The sequence below is a fragment of the Pseudonaja textilis genome, chromosome Z (assembly GCF_049901715.1).
Source record: "Pseudonaja textilis isolate UNSWEBS1 chromosome Z, rPseTex1.2, whole genome shotgun sequence".
In the NCBI taxonomy this organism is placed as follows: domain Eukaryota; kingdom Metazoa; phylum Chordata; class Lepidosauria; order Squamata; family Elapidae; genus Pseudonaja; species Pseudonaja textilis.
Window position 1 is genome coordinate 41,931,298 of NC_142008.1, and position 24,245 is coordinate 41,955,542.

The following is a 24,245-nucleotide window of genomic DNA, read 5'->3' on the forward strand; positions in this document are numbered from 1 at the left end:
CTGCCTGCAAGCTTCCCATGAGCAAAGTAAATGGGAACACTGACAAGAATTCTAGGGAGCAAGGAAGGTTTTCAATATCCCCCTCCCCCAGTTTATGTCTTGTCCCATTTCTTTCTCTTTTCTAACCAGAAGCTGTTCTATCCTTCCAGTGACAATCAAGAGGGGTAAATGGAAGAAAAAGCTAGAAGTTGTCTAGTATCTGAGAAGCAGTCTTGATCATTAAAGTACAGGCTGGTTGCAGGACTGGAAAAAAATATGCTGAGAAGAGGCTGAAAGCTTGTTTGTTGATGATTGGAAGTTGTTGACAATCAAACAGGATCTTCACCTACAAGAAACCGGCATCAAAGAAGGAATGAGACCACATACATTAATCAGAGAGGGAGGATCAGGAGAACATGGAGAGAAAGGAGAATGGATGTGTAAGGGAGTCAATCACTAGGGGCAAGTCAGCAGGTTTTCAATTTCTCCTCATTGCTGTTTAGCACCAACTAAGATTTCTGCAAAGCCATAGAGCTTCACATGGCTGGCCTATGGAATTTGATGTCATCCACACTGAAGCCACAAGACTATACCCCTGCACTCCAGCTCACTCAATGATGTCTTATTCCTCACTTTGTGCCTGCACATGCCTCTAATGAAAGTGGCATATATCCCAGCAGACAGCAGTTTTCTAGTCTTCACTTTCTCAAAGTCTTGGTTTGGATGGTTTGAAACTATTGTGATGGCTTGAAGCACACCATGCTCCAAGGACTTATCTGTGCCTTGCTTTATATCCTCATGGGGAGAAAAGGGATGGGGGGGCCATCATTAAACAAGGCAAGCTCATGGGTTCTTTATTTAACAACTATTATGACTTGCAACCATATGGACCGGCTCCATTACAATTTCTGGTGAATTTTGTCTTTAGCTTTTGCTACCTCTTACATAGGGTTTTAAAATTTATTTCTGACTGGAATTTTAAAAAGCTGTGTTTTTATTTTAGCAATTTTATTTATTTTAAAAATCATTTTATAACTTCAGTTGTTTTTGTAAGCTTTAAGAAAATCAACATAATGACATTTAAATAAATGTAAGAAGAAAAATTAAATTCTGAATATAATTCAGAAAGTAGAACCGATTAAAGGTAGCTGGAAAGCCTAGGACAGACTTATAATTGTGTGAACCTATAATCTACATCTAGTGTCATGTTACGTTAGGAATAACATTTGAAAAGAATGATCAAAACGTATTTATCATACAATACATTTTCTCCAAAGGATGGTTTATTCAAATTTGATTGTCTTCTGAAATTTCCATTAATTTTCTACTTCACATATTCTGAAAATTATTTCTGAATGTTTAAACCATACAAACATCTTCAATATGAAAAAATTGTCAATAAAAATAAGGACCTAGAGCCAGAGAAGCTTTCTCCATTAGAATTCCCCATGAAAGAATCACATTCCTAATTTATAGAAGATAACATAATTAAATATAGGAAGGAAAATTTGAAAAGATAACAGTCATGAGTTACAGAAATTCATGTAGAAGTCCAGGTATAAAGATTATTTACAGACTAGATATGTGTGCATCTATGCATATATCGATACACAGAAAAAGAGAGGGAGGGAGGGAGAGGGGAGAGAGAGAGAGAGAGAGAGAGAGAGAGAGAGAGAGAGAGAGAATATCTTGCAATGAATATAAAGTTGCCTCAAAGCTACCACTTTAATTTTCAAGAACCAAGTAAAATGGGGGGAAATCTAGTCAGTAACAATGCTGCGTTGAAAAGCAATAAAATCAAAATTAAGTTATAAATAATTTAAAGCCTGTCATGAAGATGTATTAATAATTCATCAGATAAATAATTTACTAAATAATCAAATAAATAAATAATGAAATACATAAATAAATCAGCAAATAAATAATTCTGCAAAATAACCTAAACAATAAGTCACTAAAATAAATGACAACTCAACAACACCACAATAATTTTCTAAAATTCTGATAGTTTTAAATAAACAAATGTATATAAAATAGATTAATCTTGGTTAGATAAAAAGATACTTTCTGTGATATTGGTGAATTTCTAATTATGTTACAAGAATACACTTCATATTTTACAAAAATGAAGCAATCCTGGTAACTTAACAAGACTGCAATTATAAAGTATGCTTTTACATTCCATGTAATTCATCTCCACAAACTAATTTTTCATCAAATATATATAGGCAGTTTATTTGCAAAATGCTTAATTTACATTTTCTTTTCAGCGCAGTACTTACAATATTACTATAGTCCTTCTTGGTCGTTGTCTTACAATCTTCTCCAAACCTTCAGAAGTTTTGCTGTAAGGGAGAAACAATTGGAATAACCTTAATTATTACAGATGGTATCTCATTCATTAGTGGATGACAACAATTTATTTGAAAGCATTCAAAAGGCTGTTTTATAATTCTACAAAGCAATTTAAAAGCGAAAGAACCATTCCCATCTACTAAGTACCTAAAGTTTTTCAAAGTCTTTTGTAGAATGATTTCAGGCACACTGATCACTGTTGTGTTTAAACTGACACACAATCTGTGCAAACTGGCACTTTTTCAGAGAGAAGGACAAAATGTGAGAGGACAAAGTGCTTGGCTGACTTCTAAAGCTTATTCTATATGGCTGACATTCATACTCCTTGGAATCAGGCAAGGATTTCCAGATATCTACTTCTAGGAAAGTAGTAGTCCTATTAATTGCAATAGCAAATTCAAATGTAGAATTATCAGATCAACACATTTATTATCCTATAAGCAAGTCTATCGGAACATAAACAATTTAAATTGAAAAGAAAAGCTACTTATGTTCTTCAATAATAATCTTCAATAGTGGAATATTTCAAATCAAAGTTTCTCAGAAGTTATTTCAGTGTCAAGACACTTGACCAAGAGCTGACAACATTATTTGAGGGCCTGAAAACCAGTAAAGAGCCCCTACCTTTGGGAAGGCTGCACCAATACAATGCATCAAAACTGTGCTGAAATTTCTGCAAAAGTTTCAATTTTGGGAAGAGAGGGGAAGATCACAATTTAAGTCCTTATTTGAGAAATTCAGAAACTTTAAGCTATGTGCAATTAATTTCCTTCTCAAAAATTTCCCATTCATATTCCCATCGTAAAAATATTTTCACATTAATCAAAAAGTGACACCAATCAGGTCCAAAAATTATCATTTCAAGCTGTTCTAGGGGAGGGAGCTATAAGGAAAATTTCCCCCCTCAACAAAGATATCAATAATAAAAATAGAATGTGTTTTGTGGTCTGGTCCCAAAAAATATTGTACACTGAAATAAATAAACCTGTAACTTATTTTATATTTCAAAGTATTATTATTCCCACTTATTGTTATTAATTTCTTCAAGAGCTAAAATGGCCTGTATTGTACCTATCTCTTAAAAATTAAAATTTTCTAATAAAAAGTCTTAAGACAATTATCCAAAAATAGCACCTATAGTACTCTAATGGCTTGCATTTGAAATACCCTATTTACATTCCATTAATACATGGATCATTTTAAGTAATAGCTTCAAAAAATAAATCATAAATGAATAAAATTTAAATTAGTCACTAAAAGTGCACTATCAAAGAACTGTTATATTCCTTTAGGCAGAGGCAACAATATTTTGGATGTCACTGACTGTACTTTTAAGGTGTTGTAGTCTCTGACAGCTGCGAGAAGCATGCTTGATTATATAGCATTATCAACAGAAGGCAAAAAGCGATAGAATAATTCTGGCAGATAGTGTTTTCTACATATAGCAAACTTGCCACTACATTTCATCTTCATGATTTGTGTACATCAGGGGTCCCTAAACTTGGCAACTTTAAGACTTGCGGACTTCAACTCCCCGAATTACTCAGCCAGCTTTGTTTTAAAGTTGCCAAGTTTGGAGACCTCTGGTGTACATTATGAGGGCTGCAATAGTAAAACTGGGCATCTATAAGAGCAGAAGTTGCCAATTCATCTTAGGAAGAAAAATTAGCCTAAACTACATATCGCATACTGAGAGAAATAACCTAATCAAAGAGCTTGATTAGAATTTACCCAACTATTTCAAAACACATTTTTAAATTATATATTTCAGCAGGTTTTAATATTTCCTATAGAAGGATTTCTGCTGAAAGGTATTCTACTGTATGTAATACTTGCAGTAATAGATACAGGTAATAGATAACGCGCATACTAAAAATGTTCTGCATGCTATGCTACTTCCATAGGAGTTAAATAGAGAGGGAGGAAAAACCTGATACATTGACTAATAGATGAGAAAGGGACCTTTTATTATCAGAATGAGGACAAAAAAGTATAAATACAAGAGTATTATGAGAAACTGTATGATCAGGAGAAAATCCCTGAAAATAGAATACAACAATATTTGGAAAAATGTGAACTTCTTAAAGTACCCAAAACAGTTAAGATCATGTTGAATGAATGAGTAACTATGATGGGATTTACAGAACCAATTGAGACAGAATAATAATAAAATGCCAGGGCCTAATGGGCTACCGGCAGAATTTTACAAACAACTACAAGATATAGTAGGCCCAGTTATGTTGGAAGTTTATAATGAAGTTCTGCTAGAAGTAAAAATACCAAATTTATGGATGGAAAAAAATATTACTCTTATACCGAAAGATGACTCAGATTTAATGCAGACAAAGAACTATAGGCCAATATCTCTATTGAATGCAGACTATAAAATATATGCTTTGATAATAGCACAAAGACTTAAAAGGTTTTTGAATTAATTTATACATGTAGATCAGAATGGATTTTTGCCAAAGAGGCAGATTAAAAACAACATGAGAATGATTTTAAACACATTGGAGTATTATGAAACACATCCTGGAAAACAAATGGCATTGACAAATGCACAAAAAGCATTTGAAAACATTAATTAGCAATTTATATTATTACAATTAAAATACATGGACTTTGGGGAGAGACTTATCAATATAATTAAAGCAATATATCACAAACCATCAGCCAAGGTGATGGTAAATGGGGACATGGTGGAGACCTTTGATATTAAAAAGGCAGTAGACAGGGATATCCACTGTCCCCTTTACTATTTATACTGACTTTGGAAGTGTTAACCAGAAATGTTAGACAAGATGAAGAAATAAAAGGAATGGAAATAAAAAAGAGAAGTATAAATTACAGGCGTTTGCAGATGATTTGGTCTTTATACTAGAAGACCCACTAGAAACTGGTTGATTAGAAAAGCTAGAATGATACGGGGAAGTCACAGGATTGAAAATAAATAAGAGACAAAAATTCTAGTTAAAAATCTTACAGATATATAGAAAAGAGTGTTGATGGAAAAGTCGATAGTGGCAGATAAAGGGAGAAGGCCTGTAGATCTCCTCAATGGACACCTGGGTAGCCCAGGCTGCCGAGATGGTTGCACTCCAAGTAGAGTGCTATAAGGTTCTTGGGCACCGGGAGAGATAGAATCTTGTATGCAGTGGAAATACAAACCCTGATCCATTTGCCCATCATGGATGGGGAAGCCTTGTTCCCTAAAGAAGCTGGTTGGAACAACACAAACATCGCTTCTGTTTTGCAAGATTGCAGTTCATTTTACATAGATACAGGAGGCTCTCCGCACATCCAACGTATGCCATTTGTATTCCAACTTACGTTGAGGCCTAGGGCAGAAATCTGGTAGGACTATTTCTTGTGCCCTGTGTAACCAAGAATTAATCTTTGGAATAAAGGTAGGGTCTAAGCGTAGCAGTACTCTGTTCTTGTGAAAAATGCACAAGTCCTGTCTCGCTGAGAGATCTGCCAACTCCAACAACTTTCTGGCCGACGTGATAGCCACCAGGAAGAACACTTGAGGGTCAAGAAACTAAGACTCACCGACCTTAAAGACTCGAATGGGGGTCCCATCAGAGCCTGGAGTACCTTTGGGAGATCCCAAGTGGGATGTCTATGAATGCAGATTCGAGGTTTCCCTCAAAAACCTGCGTATTGATGGGTGGTGAGATAGAGTGTTATAATTATCCCAAAACAATACCGAGAACAAGACCGCAACCTGCCTGCAGAGTATGTTTGGTAAGAGCCCTTTATCTAGACCTCTGCAACTCTGAGACAGAGGCTGATGTAGGGTCACAGGCCACCTTAGAATACCAACTGCAAAAAGCTCTCCAGGTGGTATCATAGATGTGATTTGTTGATGGTTTATGTGATGCCTGGATGGTTTGAACCACTTTATCTGGTAAGTTGGTCTATTTCAGAGGTTTCCACTCAAGCGCCATACGGCCACCTGGAACCACTGAGGTTCTGGATGGAGTAAGGCCCCTTGGCTGAGCGAAATCCTGCTGGGTGGGATTCTCCATGGCTGAGCGACCGACAGGGCCAATGAGGCGCCAGGAGTACCAGCTCCGCCTTCTCCTCGAACATCTTCCAAAGCATGGCCAAAATGTTAGGAAAAGAAGGAAAGGCATAGAGGAGATCTGGAGACCATTTGCTCCGAGTGCATTGGTCCCCTCCACTCCCTGGGTGGGAAACCTGGTGAAGAATCTGCCTACCTGCGCATCCTAGGGAGTGGCGAATAGGTCTATTACTGGGAAACTGAATCTGTTGGACAGTTCCTGGAACAGGGATGGATGAAGGCTCCACTCCGGGTGGTTGACCTTGGCCCGACTCAACTAGTCGGCCTGGATATTGTCAACCCCCAAGATGTGGTCTGCCCTGAGGGACAGAAGATGCCTCTCCGCCCATGATCGGCCTACTGCATCAAGGATTTAGACCAGGTCCCTCCTTGTCTGTTGACATGGGCCTTGGCAGCCATGTTGTCTGTCATAATCAATATGTGGGACCCTGTCACCTTGTCCTGGATGTGTCTCAAAGCTAAGAAGATAGCCCTGAGTTCGAGCCAATTGATGGGGTGAGACCTGTCTGGGACCAATGACCTTGAGCTATCTTGCTTTGCAGATGCGCCCTTCAGCCATAAAGACTGACATCTGTCATGATCATGAGCCTGTCTGGCTCCTTGAAAAAATGTCCTTTCCTAATGGCCTGGGACTGCCACCACCAGAAAGAATGAAGGATCTGTGAAGGAACTCGGACTCTGATGGATAAGTGACAGGTTCCTGCCCATTGAAAAGGCAGCAGGAACCACTGCAGACTTCGAGCATGGAATCAGGCCAACAGAATGATGCCTATACAGGAAATCATCTTTCCTAGGAGCTGGGACAGAAGAGACAGAGGAACTGTGTGCTGCTGTCGAATCCCATTTATCAAGTTGTTCAGACTTTCTTGATGATCTGGGGAAAGGAAAACCTCTGAGGGTCATGTCGATAATAGTCCCTAGGTGTAGGAGATGGATGGTTAGTAGAGGATAACTCTTGTTGAAGTTTATGGAAAACCCGTGTTCCTGCAGGAGTTGCATCATGGTCTAAAGGTCACTGTTGGTGGAGTGCATTGAAGGTAACTGAATCAGGATATCATCTAGGCAGCATTGGACCCTCACAGGTAGGGCGCATAGAGATGCCTACAATGCTGCCAGAACCTTGATAAAGGCCCTGGGAGCCGATGAGAAACCAAACAGAAGGGCCCAGTAGTACCTGTAGTAGCAAAAATGAATGAACTGGCGATGATATTATTTAAGTCCTGGTGGGACCTGGAATCACTGGGTGGCAAACGCTCCTGCAGCTGATGCAGCCAACGCAGTGACAACCTTGTAAAGAAGGATGCTGCAGTTGAGGCCTGGACTGCCCAAGCAGCCTGATGAGTTCATTTGAGGATCTGTTCTGACCTCCTGTCAGCCATAAGCACACCTTCTGGTTCCATTGGAGCTCCAGATGCGGAAAAAGAGGCAACCACAGGGGCATCTACTGATGGTACTAGAAGGGCTTTGGCCAAGGAAGGGCCCACATTATAAAAATGCCTGAGGGGCATGGCCCTGATCCTGGGGAGATGCACTGCTCATGTACCAGAACTAAAAATAACATAGGAGATGGAAACGTCTTGGCTTGGACAACTGGTTTCGAAAATAAAGAGTCGCCCTGGGCTGAAGATTCCATCAAGGGTTCTGATGCCACCTCATCAGGTCCTAGCTTGGCAATAAGCAAGGCCTTGTCCAGGAGAGGTTTGAACAAGGATGGCTTGAAAACACCAGAGTAGGTGGGTTGCTCAGGCCTTAATCCCTCATCCTGACAAATTGTAATCTCTAATATCTAATCCTCCTCCTTCCGACATGAAGGAGTGACTTTGGTCTGAAGGATTCATAAAGCCTCTTTCCTCATATTCCCCCCAATCAGAATGAATAGAAGGAAACCTTTGCTCATAGGGCCTGGAAAACCCCCTCTGTTCAGGAAGGACTACCTGAGGGAAAGCAGGGAAAAAAACCTTGTCATCCCCCCCCCGAAGGGTGAAGTTGTTGTTGAAAACCCTCAGCAATCCCGTCTGATGGCCACAGAAACCATATCCTTAATATCCTCAAGCCTGCTACCTATAGGAGAATCCACTGGGCAAAGGTCAGGAGTTGTAGGTGTAAAGGTGGCCTCAGTCCTTTGCTTATGGCCACGTTGGGGTAAATTAATCTGGGGATTGGTAGCTTCTGGAACCCAGACTGCCTGTCTAAAACTAGGTCCAGACTTACTCAAATCTTGATGGGAAAAAACCCTCATCTGCTCTGGGGGACCACATTTGCAGATGACTGGTAGAACTGGTTTCTGCTTCTCCAGCCCTGGATATAGACTCTGGGCCGGCCTCCAAATCCCGACTGAATCAATGGTTGGCTCCATCCTCTCATCTACTCCAGGTTCTTGGCAAATTGCTTCTCCAAGGCCAAATGTCTTCTTTTTTCAGTCCTGAGTTCGGATTTTGAGGCCTTCTTGCTTGCAAAGGCCTTGGCCTTAATCTTGGCTGCAGCTTCCTGTTTAGCAGAATGCCCCCACTGCTTTCTCCTCTTTAATGGCCTCAGAGAAACACCGGAGCTATGGGTTTCCTCATGGCCCGGCTGTTCAGACTGGGCCAGATCTCCCTTTTGCAAAGGCGCTGCAAGCTTCCCCTATAGCGTGCCGCCCTAATGCGTGGCCAGGTGAGCAGGGTCCTCACTGTGAGGCCAGAACAAGCTGCATTAATTATCTCAAATTATAATTATAAATTATAATCAAATAAAGAATTAAACCATTTTGTAGCACAACTCAGTTAATTTCCATTAACTAAAAGAGAATACAGCACTACAACAGTGCTTTGTAGAAATAGTAACATATGATACCTGCTTCCAAACACGTTTAATTAATGGAGACCTGTTTTAAAGATTTCGTTATGGTATCATAAAATGCAAGGAAAGGTGACAATGTCAATTCAATTCTTACATGGTTGGCAGTACATCTATTTTAAATGGGATTTTGCTTATTTGTTGTAGATAGACGAATTAACGACACTCAAGTTAGCTTATCCTCCTTGAAGTATTATACAAAATCATTCTTTGGTCTATCCTACTTTGATTTAGTACACCTTTTAAGATTATTTATTGTTTGGATATCTCATCCATCATTCATTACAATTGATGCTGTAAATTAGAAGAATGGAATAAAGCATTGGACTATTCACTTTTTCCATACACAACAATAAAACAATCACCTTCTCTGGCACATAATGGAAGAAGAAAGTTAGTTGTCAATGAAAAAACTATGCCCGTGCAAATACTTGTAATATCCTTGTATCTAATTTTCAATATCTAACAAAAAAGTGTTTTTTTTCTTTTCTTCCACCAGCCAAATAAAATTTTATTGTCCAAATAAAGAGACAAGAATAAATGAAAGCAGATTTGGGATCACACAAGAAATGAGACAATGCAAAATAAAAAGGGAAAATAGTCATTTTTGAGCCAATTTTTATTAGAACTAGTGACTAGGATGCTTGGCTGCCAATGATAACTAGAGAAAAAAGCAATGAAAAGTTTACTAACTAGAGGAAGTAATTAGAGTGTAAATGAAGATTAAGGCATAGGTCACCACTAAATAAGTGCTCTTGATTTCAGTTTAGCAACATTGTTATTTGATAATAGATTCTACAAATGAATATATCAGTAGAAAAGTAGAAAAATGTTTAAAACGTAAGGGCAAAATATTATCATGAAACCAAGTATTTATAGATAGTCCTCAACTAATGATAATTATGTTTGGAATTTTGATCCTAAAATGTTGTGACTGTTAAAGTGACCTCTCCAGAGCAGCACAGCATATTCCATAAGCTATTAATAGCTAAGACTCAAGCACAACTATTTTTGGGTGCTCAGCTGGGACCTTGCTTGTCTTTTACTCCTCTGGAAAGGATGCAATCCAAATTCCTAAGAACTACTTTTCACTGTGTCCCAAAAGTAGTATTAAAAAGGGAGGCAGGTTTAGCTAATGTTGATATAGGTGCATGGATTTACATTATAGCACATTGGTTAAAATTACTTCCCGCCCCCAAAGGTTTGAGTTCTTTTCTTCTAGAGGAAAATTTTGAATCAGTATGGTTTAAGACCATCTCACAAAAACTTTAGTCTCTTGGCTTCTCCGTGGAAATGCTCCTAATGATGGGAGTAAGCATATGCACTTAGTGCATTTAAACAATATCAAAGACTTGGAAGCCCAAACAGATTGGGCGTTGATAAATTTACCTGAGAACGCCCTTTCTATCTATGCTGCTAGAGAGCCCAGGATGGGTATGACTCCTCCTGATGACATCATCAAGCTGGGTCCATCTAGTATAAAAGTAGCAGCGTGTGGGAGAAACCCCCCAGCTTTGGCGAAGATACTTGGCAGACTTTAATGAGTGTCTCTGAAAGTCAAAACAGAATCGTGAACCATAACATACCTCACCACAATCCGGACACCACAAGGGAGGGGCTGGGCTCTCTAGCAGCATAGATAGAAAGGACGTTCTTGGGTAAATTTACCAACGCCCATTCTCCTCCATGCTGCTGCGAGAGCCCAGGATGGGACATACTGAAGCTTTTATGTCCTCGGGAGGGTCCTCGTCTGGTCTCTTACTTCAAAGTCAGCACCACTTGCTGAAAAACCCGTCTGCCAAAAGCCGTGCTTGTGGAGGTGTAGGAATCCAGGCGGTAGTGTCTGTTGAACAGAGACGGGGATGTCCATGTAGCCTGAGTGGGGTGCCTTAGTGGCCCAGGCAGCTGAAGTTGCAGCATTTCTAGTGGAATGTGCTGTCAAGCCGTGTGGTACTGGCAGAGCTTTGGCTTTGTAGGCCTGTGCAATGCAAGCCCGGATCCACCTGCTTAAGGTGGCAGGATGCCTTGTTCCCCCAGTGGGAAGGGGAAAAGGATACAAACATAGCCTCAGTCTTCCTAAACGGTGAAGTGCATTTGATATAAATTCTAAGAGCCCTTCTAACATCTAAGGTGTGCCACTTGCGCTCTAAGGCATGGTGTGGACGGGAACAAAAATCAGGAACTACTATGTCTTGGGATCTGTGGAATACAGAATTTATTTTGGGTACAAAGGTAGGGTCTAAACAAAGAACAACTCTATTGTCATGAAAAGTGCAGAGGTCCTGCCGTATAGATAGAGCAGCCAACTCTGACACCCTTCTAGCTGATGTGATGGCTATTTAAAAAACCACCTTGAAGGTCAAGAATTGAAGGGATATCTTTCTGAGGAGTTTGAAGAGAGGTTCTGTTAGGGCCTTGAGGACCCTGTGAAGGTCCCAGGATGGGAATCTGTGAACCACAGGAGGGCGGAGATTGGAAGCCCCTTTTAAGAATCTCTGAACTGAAGGATGATGGGACAAGGAAGGGAAGGAATCCCAGGAGATGACTGAAGCAAAAGCCGCTACTTGAGGCATAAAGTGTTAGGAGCCAGACCTTTGTCAAGGCCATCCTGGAAAAAACAGCACCTGTGGGACCCCAGCTACTGTAGGAAAGAGACCTTCCCCGTGACACCAAGTGGCATTGTACATACGTGCCGTAGAAGATTTACGAGACACCTGGATAGTAAGGATGACCTGGTCTGGGAGATTGGCTTCTCTTAACAGTTGCTGCTCAAGCGCCACATGGTCAATTTGAACCACAGGGGATCCAGGTGGAGCAGGGTCCCCTGATGTAATGAGATCATGTGTTCTGGAATCCTCCAGGAAGTGGCTACAGACAGGTTCACCTGATCTGCAAACCAGGGTCTCCTGGGCCAATGGGGGAGGGGGTTTGGAGAATCAGCTCTGCCTGTTCCTCCAACATCTTCTGAATGACCACCGGAATGATGGGAAGAGGGGGAAAGGCGTAGAGACTGGTGGACCATTTGCTCTCCAAAGTGCATTGGTCCCCTCTGTTCCCTGACAAGGAAACCTGGTGAAAAATCTGTTTACTTGAGCGTTTTGGGGAGAGGCGAAGAGGTCTACCTCTGGGGTCCCGAACCTGAGGGAGAGATCCCTGAAAATGGACTGGGGAAAGGACCATTCTGCGTGGTTGACTGGGCTCTTGCTCAGCCAATCAGCCTGGGAGTTGTTGACTCCTGAGATGTGGTCTGCTGTGATAGCAGATGTCTCTCTGCCCACCTCCCCAGACTTTCGGCTTCCCTCATGAGGGCCCTGGACCTTGTGCCCCCCTGCCGGTTGACATGTGCCTTTACAGCCATGTTGTCTGTCAACACTTGCACACGGGACCCCACTATTCTGTCCCTGAAATGTTTCAGGGCTAGATAAATGGCTGAGTTCTAGCCAGTTTATGGGTCCAGTTCTGTCTAACCAGGACCAGATCCCTTGAGCCATGAGACCCTCCATGTGGGTTCCCCAACCCAGGAAACTTGAATCGGTGGTGATGATCAGTCTATCCAGTTCCTTGAATGGGAGACCCTTCGAAAGGGCTAGGGAAAGCCACCACTTGAAGGAACGGCAGACCTCTGGAGAGAACAGGACTTTGGCAGATGTGTGGCTGGTTCCTGCTCATTGAAAGGGGAGCAGGAACCATTGTAGAGCCCATGATTGTAGCCATGCCCACGGAACGATGCCTATGCATGACATCATTTGCCCAAAAGTTTGGACAACAGTGACAGGGAGACAGCGTGTTGACGTTGGACCTGTCAAATGATCTTGTTAAGGCTCTGCCCTAGGGCTGGAGGCAGAAAAACTTGACACAGAGTTGTATCGATGATGGCTCCCAGATGGAACAACCTGGTTGTTGGGAAGAGATAGCTTTTCTTGGAGTTCATGGAAAAACCGTGGTACTGGAGGCAACGGAGAGTGGTTTGAAGATCTTGATGGGCAGAGTGGGTGGAAGATGACAGGATCAAGATGTCATCCAAGTAGCATTGGAATCTCACTAACAGATCAGAGCGAAGCCACCAATGCTGCCAGTAACTTTGTGAAGACTCTTGGGGCAGATGAGAGCCTGAAAGGAAGGGCCTGATACTGGAAGTGGGAATTCTGGTAACAGAAACGGAAAAACTGGTGATGATGAGGCCAGATGGGAATGTGGAAGTAAGCCTCCGTGAGATCAGTGGAGAGAGGAGATCGCTCTACCCTACGCTCACCAGAATAGAATGCAGAGTAGAAATTTTTCTGGGTGTGGTGATAGAAATTCGAATTGAAACCCCGACCTTACTGTATTGAGTACCCAGGCATCTGTCGCTGACTCCTCCCATCCGGAAGCAAAGGAGGCCAAACGACCTCCAATGGGAGGGGAGAACGAGAGATTATTTAGAGCAATGGAAGGAGCCCTCCCCCATGAAAGGGCCGTTTACCCGCAGCTTGTTGTCTGCCAGTAGCCTCATGGCGTTGATCTTGACGCTGAGAAAATGCTGAGGTCTGGAGAAGCGAGAAGCATTTTGAGGCCTGAATGAGGGAGGCTGGTATGGGCTAGGGCTGAAGTCTGCTATCTTTCCTGTTGATGAAAAGACTTTCCTTTTGTCTTTTGTTTCAACAACAAATGGGTCAAGGGCATCTCCAAACAGCTTCTCACTGGTACATGGGGCAGAAGCTAGTTTCCACTTTTGTCAAGGCTCCACTTGCCAATTTTGTAGCCATAGCAGTCTCTTAGCTGCCACTGATGACGCCATGGCCCTGGAAGAGAACTTGGCGGTGTTGAGGGTGGCATCCGCTGAGAACTCTGCTGCTGCTATGATCTTATTGAGGTCTTGATGTGACCTACAGTCTGATGGAGGTATGCAGCCTTAAAGTTGGCATAGCCAGGAAGACCTTGTAAAAAATGATGCAGCAGTCAAGGCCCGGATGGCCCAAGCCGAGGCTTGATGGTTACACTTCAGTGTTTGTTTGGAGAGTTTGTCCTTTGCCTTTAGTACGTCCTCAGGCTCAGTTGGAGTGCTTGAGGAGGAGGCCACAACTGGGGCATCTACTGGGGGAACTGCCAGAGCTGTAACTAAGGAAGGACCCACATTGTAGAACTGCCTATCTTGGGACGATGGACAGGGGCCTGCAGTGGGGAAGTTCCTTGACTAAATCAAGAAAGATGATGGGGGAAGGAAGGACCTCCAAATGAACAATAGGTTTGGAGAAGAGGGAATCCCCATGCCCCGATTGTACCACTTGAGGCTTGGGGGTAATTACCTCCGCTGACAACTGGGCGGTTACCAGTGCCTTGTGTAGGAGAGGTTTGAATAAAGCGTATTTGAATACCAAAGCCGAAGGAGGCTGATCAGGCCTCAGATCTTCCTCTTCCTCCGAGAGGTTGGGGTCCCAGATTTCCCTTCCAGATCAGAATTAGGGGAGGGGCTGCACTCAGATGATTCCTCATACTCTACCTGAGTGAGGTCCACTCCTTCCGCATAGGTAAGATGGGCCCTTTGTTCTACCCAACAAGGTAGTCCCCTTTGGGGAATCTCCACTGGAGGAAAAGCCGGGAAGGAAGACTGAGGTCTGTCTGAAGGTCTGAAGATGTGTTGAAGCCCTTCTGCCAGATGGCTAAGGAGACTACTTCGTTGATGTCAGAAGATCTGCCACTCGATGGAGGATCCGGGGTCCAAAGATCTGCTGCTGTTGGAATAAAAGTGGCCTCTGGTCTTGATCGAGAGCTGCTTTGGGCCACGGATGGGACAGATGAAGAAGAAAGATCCCAAGGAGTCTGGGCGAAGTTGGGACCTGACCTGCTCAAGTCTTGAGGTCCTGGTTGGATTTCAGGTCGCTCTGGGGACCAGGATTGGAGGTAGCTAAGAGGAGCTGAGGTATCTTCGCTCTCCCTAGAAGTAGCTGGCTGAACAACTAGACGATTGGCTGGCTGGGAAGCCTGTTGTAGTTGACCCCTCATTTGCTCAATAGTTTTGTTGAACTGCCTTTCTAAGGCTGCATGCCTTTGTTTCTCTGCCTTTAATTCGGCCTGGGATGTTTTCTTAGGGCCCAAAGCTTTGGCCCTAATCTTGGCCGCCACCCCCCTTTCAACAGACTGGGACCATTGTCTCCTTCTCTTTCTTTTGCCAGCTTGGGGGCCTTGAGATATCAGGCCTGATGGCTCTGTGTGGGCCTTGTCTTGATCCATAGTATGCATAAACAGACACAAAGGTGCTGAAAGCGATCCTCACTATGTGTTGTCTATGCAGTAGCCTGAATAGGAGCTTATGAATAGTAGAAGCTGGCCTTTGGGGGATGATGCCACCTAAAATGGCCACTTGCTACTTTCTTTAGAAGCAGCTTTCAAAATGGCCGCTCAACATGTGAGGTTGAAGAAGCCTCCAAATTGGCCGCCCGCAAGAGCTACAGGCTACGCAGGGGTTAAATCGCTCCTTAGGCTGTAAACAGCCCCAAATGGCAAAATTGGCAATAAAGTGAAAATTTACAATCAGCTGAGAGGCATTGTTATTGCCGATGTGATCTTTACGATCATGGCGGCTGAAATCGCTGAGGGAAGACTGTGGGGGAGGATCAAGGGTTACTCCCTACTTACAGTCTCCCTCAGTTGAAGAAAACGTTGAATCCTTGGCGCTACAGGAGAATGGAGCCCCACTCTCCTGAAGGCACAGCTGCACCAGTTCCCCAGGAGCTGTGCCAATGATGAAGATAGCTTTTGCTTTTGCTGCTAACTAAACTGCTTTCAGAGACACCAGCTTATGGTCATCGAAAGAATCTGAGTCAAAGCTGGGGGGGGGTTTCTCCCACAGGCTGCTATTTTTATACTAAACGGACCCAGCTTGATGATGTCATCAGGAGTCATACCCATCCTGGGCTCTTGCAGCAGCATGGAGGAGAACAGCCTATTCCTCCTAAGAACATTTTTTGAGCAGATACTGTCATCTTACTGTCCCCAGCTCCGAAAGGTACTAACTTTAGCATGATGCAGTACACTTTCAATGCAAATAAGCACTGGAATAATAACAAATATAATATATTACAATTAGTAGTGGATTGTCAATGGGCAGTCAAAGTCTGCCCAATTTTACAGATAATATAACAAAATTTAGCTACATTCAAAGAAATAACATTGTACTGATCTGATAACAGCAATTGTACATAAAAAAAGATTGGCGTTTTCTGGGCGTTTTATCAGGTGAGGTATTATGAAGTGGTTCTGTACCTCATTATAGAAGGTACAGTACAGTAGGACATGAGCCGTAGTTTCAACAGACCTATATCCACAGGACAGTCAACTATGTTTTTACTTATACCTATTATCTTTTAAGCAATTGACAAACCAAATAAATAAATAAATAAATGGATTTTTTTAATATTGGCTATCCAAACTGCTTTGGGGAAGTACCTCACTCAACAACTACAATCTGGCCCTCCCTGTTGCAGTTCTTAAGCAAGAGGATGGGTCAAGCAGATGGGAGTGAATTCCCTGCCAAGGACAATTCCCTCCATGTACAGAAGGGAATTCTTGTACTGGACCAGAGAAATGGAGATCTGAGCTTCTTTTCTCTGACCCAGTATACCAATTTTCCTCTCTTCCATGTGCAACCACTGAGCTGAGCCAAAAAAACCTCAGCACAACAGTTGCCCTTTCCTCCATTCGCTAGACTTTCGACCTTCTGAAATATTGCATTTGCTAGCTTTCCAAAGAGAAAACTGGCAAATGAAATAGAATTCTTTATTGTCCAAGTGTGATTGGACACACAAGGAGTTTGTCTTTGATGCATAAGCTCTCGGTGTACATAAAAATACATTCATCAAGAATCATAAGATACAACACTTAGTGATAGTCATAGAATACTAAGTAAGCAATCAAAATCATATTAGGAAACTAAATAAAACAATATAATCATAAAATTAGTACCATGCCCAGGGTACTAATACTGTCTATTCTGTCAGAGTAGGGGAGTAAAGTTAAACATACTTTCCTTAAGTTTGTCATATATCTGAGATTGAGCAAAAAACTTTGGCAATTAACACTTCTGAAACAGCATAAAATTATTATCTTATTGGAAAGTTCAACTGGTTCAGAACACATGGGCACCTCTAATCTGCCTATATAACAGCTCTATTGTGCAACTTCCACCGGCTTCCATTTTCTTTGTGTGCAATTCAAAGTGCTAGTCATCATCTTAAAAAACTCTAACTCAGAGGACCAGTTATCTGCAGGACTGCTTTTACTTAAGGACATCTCCCTAAGGATGTCTTACCAAGTTAGACAGGGTGGGCATGCTCCAAGTGCTTTCCTTTAAACACCTGCATCTTATTTCAACTAGCCTCTATCCTATGGAATACCCATCCTCCTGAAATTCAACACATCTATACCTTCCTAATCTTCTATGAAGCTTTAAAGATCTGGCTTTTCCCCCAAACAGTAGGATAAAATGAGGCAACAACACATTGGAAGCTTGATTTAGAACCAGGTTTTTTTTGTTTTGTTTTTTTGCATTTGATTTTAATATTTTGCATATAGATTTTATGTTATTTTAATTTTTGACTGAGAGCCACCCAATTGCTTATAAGATGGGCGGTTATATACATATTTTAAATAAATAAATAAAATCATTCATTTAGGAATCTTTCAAATAATTGTAATTGCAATCATGTGTGTCTGTGTAACATATATTACACAAACACAGGTCTCTAAAACATTTAAACCCACAAAATGATGTTCTTTTAAGTCATGGATTAATCTTTAATTTTCCATTTTAGTATAAAATCTATTCCTTGAACATTGCTAGAATGTAACAAGAACTTGCAACACTCAATTGCACCAAAAATATAAAAAATTACCATGTCTACAAACAATACTGCAGTTACAACTATCATGTGGAACAAAAATCACACGAGTTTCAGAACTCTTTAAATTTCTACAATTTTGGTTTCCACTTGGCAGTTGTAAGAACCAAAGTACAGGTGTTTTTGAACTAAAATAACCAAAATGTCTAACAAATGGTCAAGCTTGCTAGAGCTTCTGAAAGTTTCAAAATGAAATGAAATGACATGGGAGCAATTAATCATGCCTGTTCTAAGGGGTCATTCCAGCATACAGCTCAGTCCTAAGGACATCTTTCTGAACTAACAACCACTAGCAATGTTGGATTTCAAATTTCATGGCTGAGAAATTAAACTTGAATGTATCTGAAGGCCAGTAGATTAAGAAAGGCTGCTTAAAATGAATCCAAACCAAACAATTTACATTTAAATATTTTTCTGAAATATAGCTTTACAGCAGACTTTATACGAACTTACAAGAAATGTGCAGTCATAACATTTTCTAAAAGTGCCCATAGAAACTCTAGATGCGTGTGCATATATGTAATGCATATTATGCATATATTATGCATTAAGCATTTCAATCGATATAAATTTATGGGGAGAATGAAAAATACATATTTTATTTATACAAACACCCTCCACAACACACACACACACACACACATCTTCCACCTTCCCCATAAATTTATATTGATTGAAATGATCATGATTTGTTAATTCAACATCCTATTTAAAAGGCAACTGTCCATTGCTGAAGTCAGCATGCATATCATTTACACCTCCAAGACTGAAAAAATACCAATTTGCTTTCCTGGAATGAATATCAAGCAGCCTGAAACACACAACTTCAGATTTGACTTCATGAAATAAGTGCTTGCTCAGCAAGCATCCCGAAGGTAATGCATTACTCTACTTAATTGTACTAGCACTTTATTATCCATTTTACATAGAACTCCATAATAGTAACAAGTATATTGTTTGACAAACAGGGAAAACTTATGTGTAACCCAAAGATATTCTGTCTGACCCCTGTCAGATAAATTAATAATTTCTTCAGTGACAAAATAGAATGAGAAAAAAACAAAACAAAGCAACACAGGAAGATGCATTCTTATGCTGTAGACAGCACATGACAAAGTGAAAGATGGAGCTGAAATAAAAAGATGAATGATAAAGTACTAAAATATGAAATATGCACAACAAAGTACCTTTTATTCTAGAGATACATTTGAAACAGATCAAAAGTAGGTGCCCAAATGACTACCTAATCTTATAAAATGTGATGTCAAAATAAAGTATTGCTTTTCTGATTTACATCTAAATTTTATTTTCATCAGGTAAATTTTTCATATATTATTTATAAATATATTTGTATGTATACACATAACATTCACACATATTATAAATATATCATATACTATGAATTTGTAGTTTTATCTTTAAAAGAAACTGTTTCTTCCACTTTACTGGAAGGCATAATTGTAACAGTTGTTTAGAACTTTTATTTTTGGAAGTATATTTAATTTCTTAAGGTAAAATCTCTGAAATCTAGTTTCTAATAATACTTTTCATATTTAAATAGTAACTATTTTAAAATTTGAATGTGTTGTGCACATTCAAACTGAACTTTCTTTGCTTGATTGTTTACAGTAGGGGTTTCTACTCTTGATTGGCGGCCCGATATCAGGTCAAAACATTTTGGGAACCAGGCTGCACAAGGTGACAGAATGAAGTGTGTGAGCAAATGAAGCTCTATTTGTGTATGCGACAGGTGCAAGCGCAAAACCATCTTCTCCCCCCACCCCCACCGCTCACCACCACTATTGCTGGTCTGCAGAGCTGGAAACATTTCGGACTGCTGGTTTGGAGCACATAGACTGACAATATAGTAGAAAATTAAAGAGCAGAGTACACAGCTTTACAGAAAAATTGGCTTTCAGATACATAGATCAGATAAATTCGAATAGAAAGAAAATAAAACACAAGATTCAGTCTCTGAAAATTCTATAGCCATTGACAAAGAATCAACTGACATAGAATAAATATTGTGCATCCCTGAGACAACAAATTTTGAATTTAATTCCATTGATTTCCCTCACTACTCACATCTGGTATTTATGACAATATCTGAACAAAACTTTAGCAGCTCCTTTTACTTCTCATCTCTTTAAAACATTATCCACTCAAAATTTTCTTAAAGAGACTTATGCTTCTTGGTCTGAATAAGTGAATTCATTTTCTACCAAGTAGAGACAAAATCTGCATGGTAATACTAAAAAAATCCCTAATATAATATTTTGAATACTTGTAAAAATCAGCAGTCTTACCTTCACTTCCATTTCTATTATACTGGAATAGATATGTGACCATTTTTGTCACATAGTACTGGGATTTGTTGACCACAGTTGGGACCAGAATTTCCATTGCTAAGCAAGGCAGTTAAGTGGGCCAATTTTACAACTTTTGTTGCCATAGTTAAATGAATCACTACAGTTATGAAATGAAACAAGTAGTCAATACACTAATCCGTTTCTTCTACTGACTTAGTTTGCCAGAAGTAGCTGGGAAGGCTGAAATTATTGATCACATGACCCCAGGATACTGCAACTATTGTAAATACATGTTGGTTGTCAAGCATCTGAATTGTGATCCTATGACTGTGGAGATGCTGTGACAGTCATAAATGCAAGGACTAGTCATACTTTTTTCAGTGCCATTGTAACTTCAAACATTCATGTAAGAAAACTATGAACAACAATGTGTATTAATCATGAAAAAAACTCATTGTGAAACTAGTCACTGAAGAGGGTTTGGGGAAAATGGGAAGCCAGATGCTTTATACCGTGCAATCCCTTGGAAGATTATTCTTTTATAAAAGGAATGCTTCAACATGCTTATTCTTCTTGCATCAAAATATCTACCGTTTCTAGTGCACTGCTTTGCTTATTAGCTATTAAAAAGTATTATTGCATGCTGGTTTGTATTGAGAAAGCATTAGTACATATTAGTTTATGATAGTTACATATCTGGAGCGTAAGTTATACATTATTTATATTGCCATACGAGTTGTGCAATACAAGATTTTAGAATATTAAATTTCCTTGGAAAATATAAAAAAATCATATAGTTGTTTCAGTGATAAACTTAGAATTTATGATTAACAGCAATGAAACAGTAGATACTTTCTGCCTTTTAAGATGCCAACAATAAAAGAATTAGCAACCAAAAATATACTGTAATCCAGTGTTTGGTGGGGTAGTTATGAAAGCCTTTTAAAATTATTCAAGATGCCTTGATATGTTTACACCAAAGCAGAATTTTCCATATATCACTTTAGAGTAGCAAATTTGAACTCAGAAGAAGCAAAATACTAGATATAACATTCTATTTGGACCCAAATTCTTTATTTGGATTCAAATTAAAGCCTAATCAAACTTGAATATAAGAATTGTACATTATCAAGCAGCATGAAAATGTCACAATCTTCTGCAAGTTAGCTTTTAACAACTGAAAACATAAATTGTGAATATAATACTTTACATAAACTCTTGCAGTGGGATTGTATATAAATGTAATCCATTATCCATCACCTATCACAAGTAAAGGACATAAAAGAAGAAAACAAAGATTACCAAGCACATAACTCAAGTGATACGTAATAAATAATTATGAAATCTATGAAAAAGTAGGTTGATCATTTAGCATAATTCTTAACCGGTGAATATAATCTATTTTTGCTGGAAATTAAATTCTTTTATGCCCTTTCCATAGAGCTCTAACTGCCTACTACTGAGAAAAGAAATGCTAAATTAGATGGTTCCTTGACATAATCTATACAATTCACTGTGGTTTACAAAGATGTGTATTAAGCAAAATTAAATAAAGGTGGAAATCCAGAGACTTAGCATCAAATGTAGAAGTATGTACTAATGTTTGGTTTTAACACTACTAGGAAAAATAATTTATAAAGACAACAAAACAAAATCAAATAGAAGCAGACAATACATTGATTTCTAACGCTAAATTTTAGCAATATCATCAGGTTTCTTGACCGTGATTACATTTGAATTTGGAATAGTAGAATAACTTACCTCTTTTGTGAACATAGATACAAATAAGAGTTATTTTGAAATCTGTGCTAGTTAACATCTTTCTGGGGATAAAGAATTTATGATTTCATAGGAATTCATGTGTAAGCAACAGAAGTGAATATTGTCCATCCATTTCTTCTTCCCTGACTTAAATGAATCTTCATTAGTCTTTGGAAGGTTAAGTATTTGGAAATCTAGCTGACCTCTCCCTTACTGTCTTCTCATCTAGAAAAAGTCATTTCATCAGTTGAAAGGAGATACCAATGCTATGTTAATACTGCATATTTTGAATGAAAGCCTACCTAAAAGATGACTACCAAATCTCTGCTTCAGTCCTTTATTTCTTATAGACAATTGACTGAATTGCTGATCTGTTTTTACCATTAAGAAACTTACCTCAATCTTCAATGAAAATGTACTTTCTAGTAACCTTAACTAATTAGATTTAATGATCCTGGTTATCAAGAATCTGTATTCTCCAAATTCCTAAGCAAATATTGTACAAAAAAGAGGAATTATGTCTCTGCATGTTAATATTTTTAGATTTTTTTTCATAATATTGATCATTTTTACTTTTCTCTTTAGAAACTGCTTGTTTTTCTGTATCTTTCTTTAAAGTACATTCTCTAGAACTAAAGTACCTAGATGACATCAGGGTAGTACAGACTAAAATAGAACTATTACATTAAGTTCTAATTCTTCCAACACAAATTAGAAAAAGAAATTAGAAAAAAACAACAACAGAACAATTCTAGAGTTGGCTTTGTCATCTGAATGCAAGGTCTGTCCCTGGAACAAGATTCTTTGACATGTTATCCTGTACTTATACACTTATATTTGCAAGTTTTCCCAAATCTCCTGCTTGAGCAGGGGATTGGACTAGATCTCCAAGGTCCTCTCCAACTCTATTCTGACTGATTGATTGTGGGAATACCATTTCATTATCTCATTAGCAAAAATAAAATTTAAAAAATAGTGGACTTATTCAGTTCTAAAGGCTGCCATCTGAAGGTTCTTTCTGTGTTTTCCTCTTCTAAAACAAAATGTAGTCTGCCAACCGGTATTTTTTCTGTTATGTTATCTAGCTAGTCAATTAATGAGTCAATTAACGAACATTTTCTAACATAACCAATTTGGGGGAAAGAGAATTAAAAATAACTTTTACCTCTATCTCACAAGCAGCTCATTTTCCTTCTTTGTTCATGTTTAGTTTTTGTTCTGTCTAAGCAACGCATGTAAAAATGTTGGCAGATGAATTATGTACATTACATAGACAATCCAGAGATTGGGCTGAAAGCACATTTGCACATTTGAACACTATTGTACTACTTTCTTAACATCTATTGGGCTTCTTACATTGCCAATTTTTCCAGTCAATCTCTTCCCTATTTAGATACTATAACTCTTAATACTTAATATATCTTGTTAATTTAAAAAGTTTTTTTAATATATTAAAAAAACTTAGAAAAAACTTTGCTCAAAAGCTGACATTTGCTATTTGAATGGGACTATCAAAAAGTTCCTGCAAAGGTTCATGTGAAACCTTTTTTTTGGGGGGGGAGGGGGGGAATCCAAGAATATGGGACTACATACAGAAGAATCTTTTCTAATGATGGAAGTTAGAAATATCCAGATTTATATAAGATCCTTGTACAGCATTAAGAAGAAAAGGAGACTTCACTGTAATTAAGCTCCAGCTAAAGTTCACATTATGACAGGTACAGTCTGTTTGGTATATATGGTTAAAGTTCTGGCCTAGAAAGCAAGAGACTGAGTTCTAGTCCCGCCATAGACATGAAAGCTGTCTGGATGACTTTGGGCCGGTCACTTTCAGCTTAACTCAACCCACAGGATTTTTTACTGTGGAGAAAAGAAGAGGAAGGCAGTAGATATGTTTGTTGCACTAAATTACTTACAAAGTTATAAAACTAGAATTGCAAAAACCTAAGAAATGCATACATGAAGAAAATTAATATTTGTGAAATTTGAGTAATTACAGGTAGTGCTCAAATTACGACCATAATGGAGCCTGCCCATTGCAAT

At 39.4% G+C, this 24,245-nt stretch overlaps 1 protein-coding gene across 6 annotated transcripts in view; it reads right to left on the bottom strand.

Annotated features, from left to right (window-relative positions):
* TBC1D5 (TBC1 domain family member 5) overlaps positions 1-24,245 on the bottom strand; it is a 438,974-nt gene that overhangs the window by 411,187 nt on the left and 3,542 nt on the right. For all 6 annotated transcript variants that reach the window (XM_087917673.1, XM_026708141.2, XM_087917675.1 and 3 more), the window contains exon 2: positions 2,262-2,324. The gene's annotated coding sequence lies outside the window, so the exon portion shown is untranslated. The remainder of the gene's footprint in view (positions 1-2,261; positions 2,325-24,245) is intronic.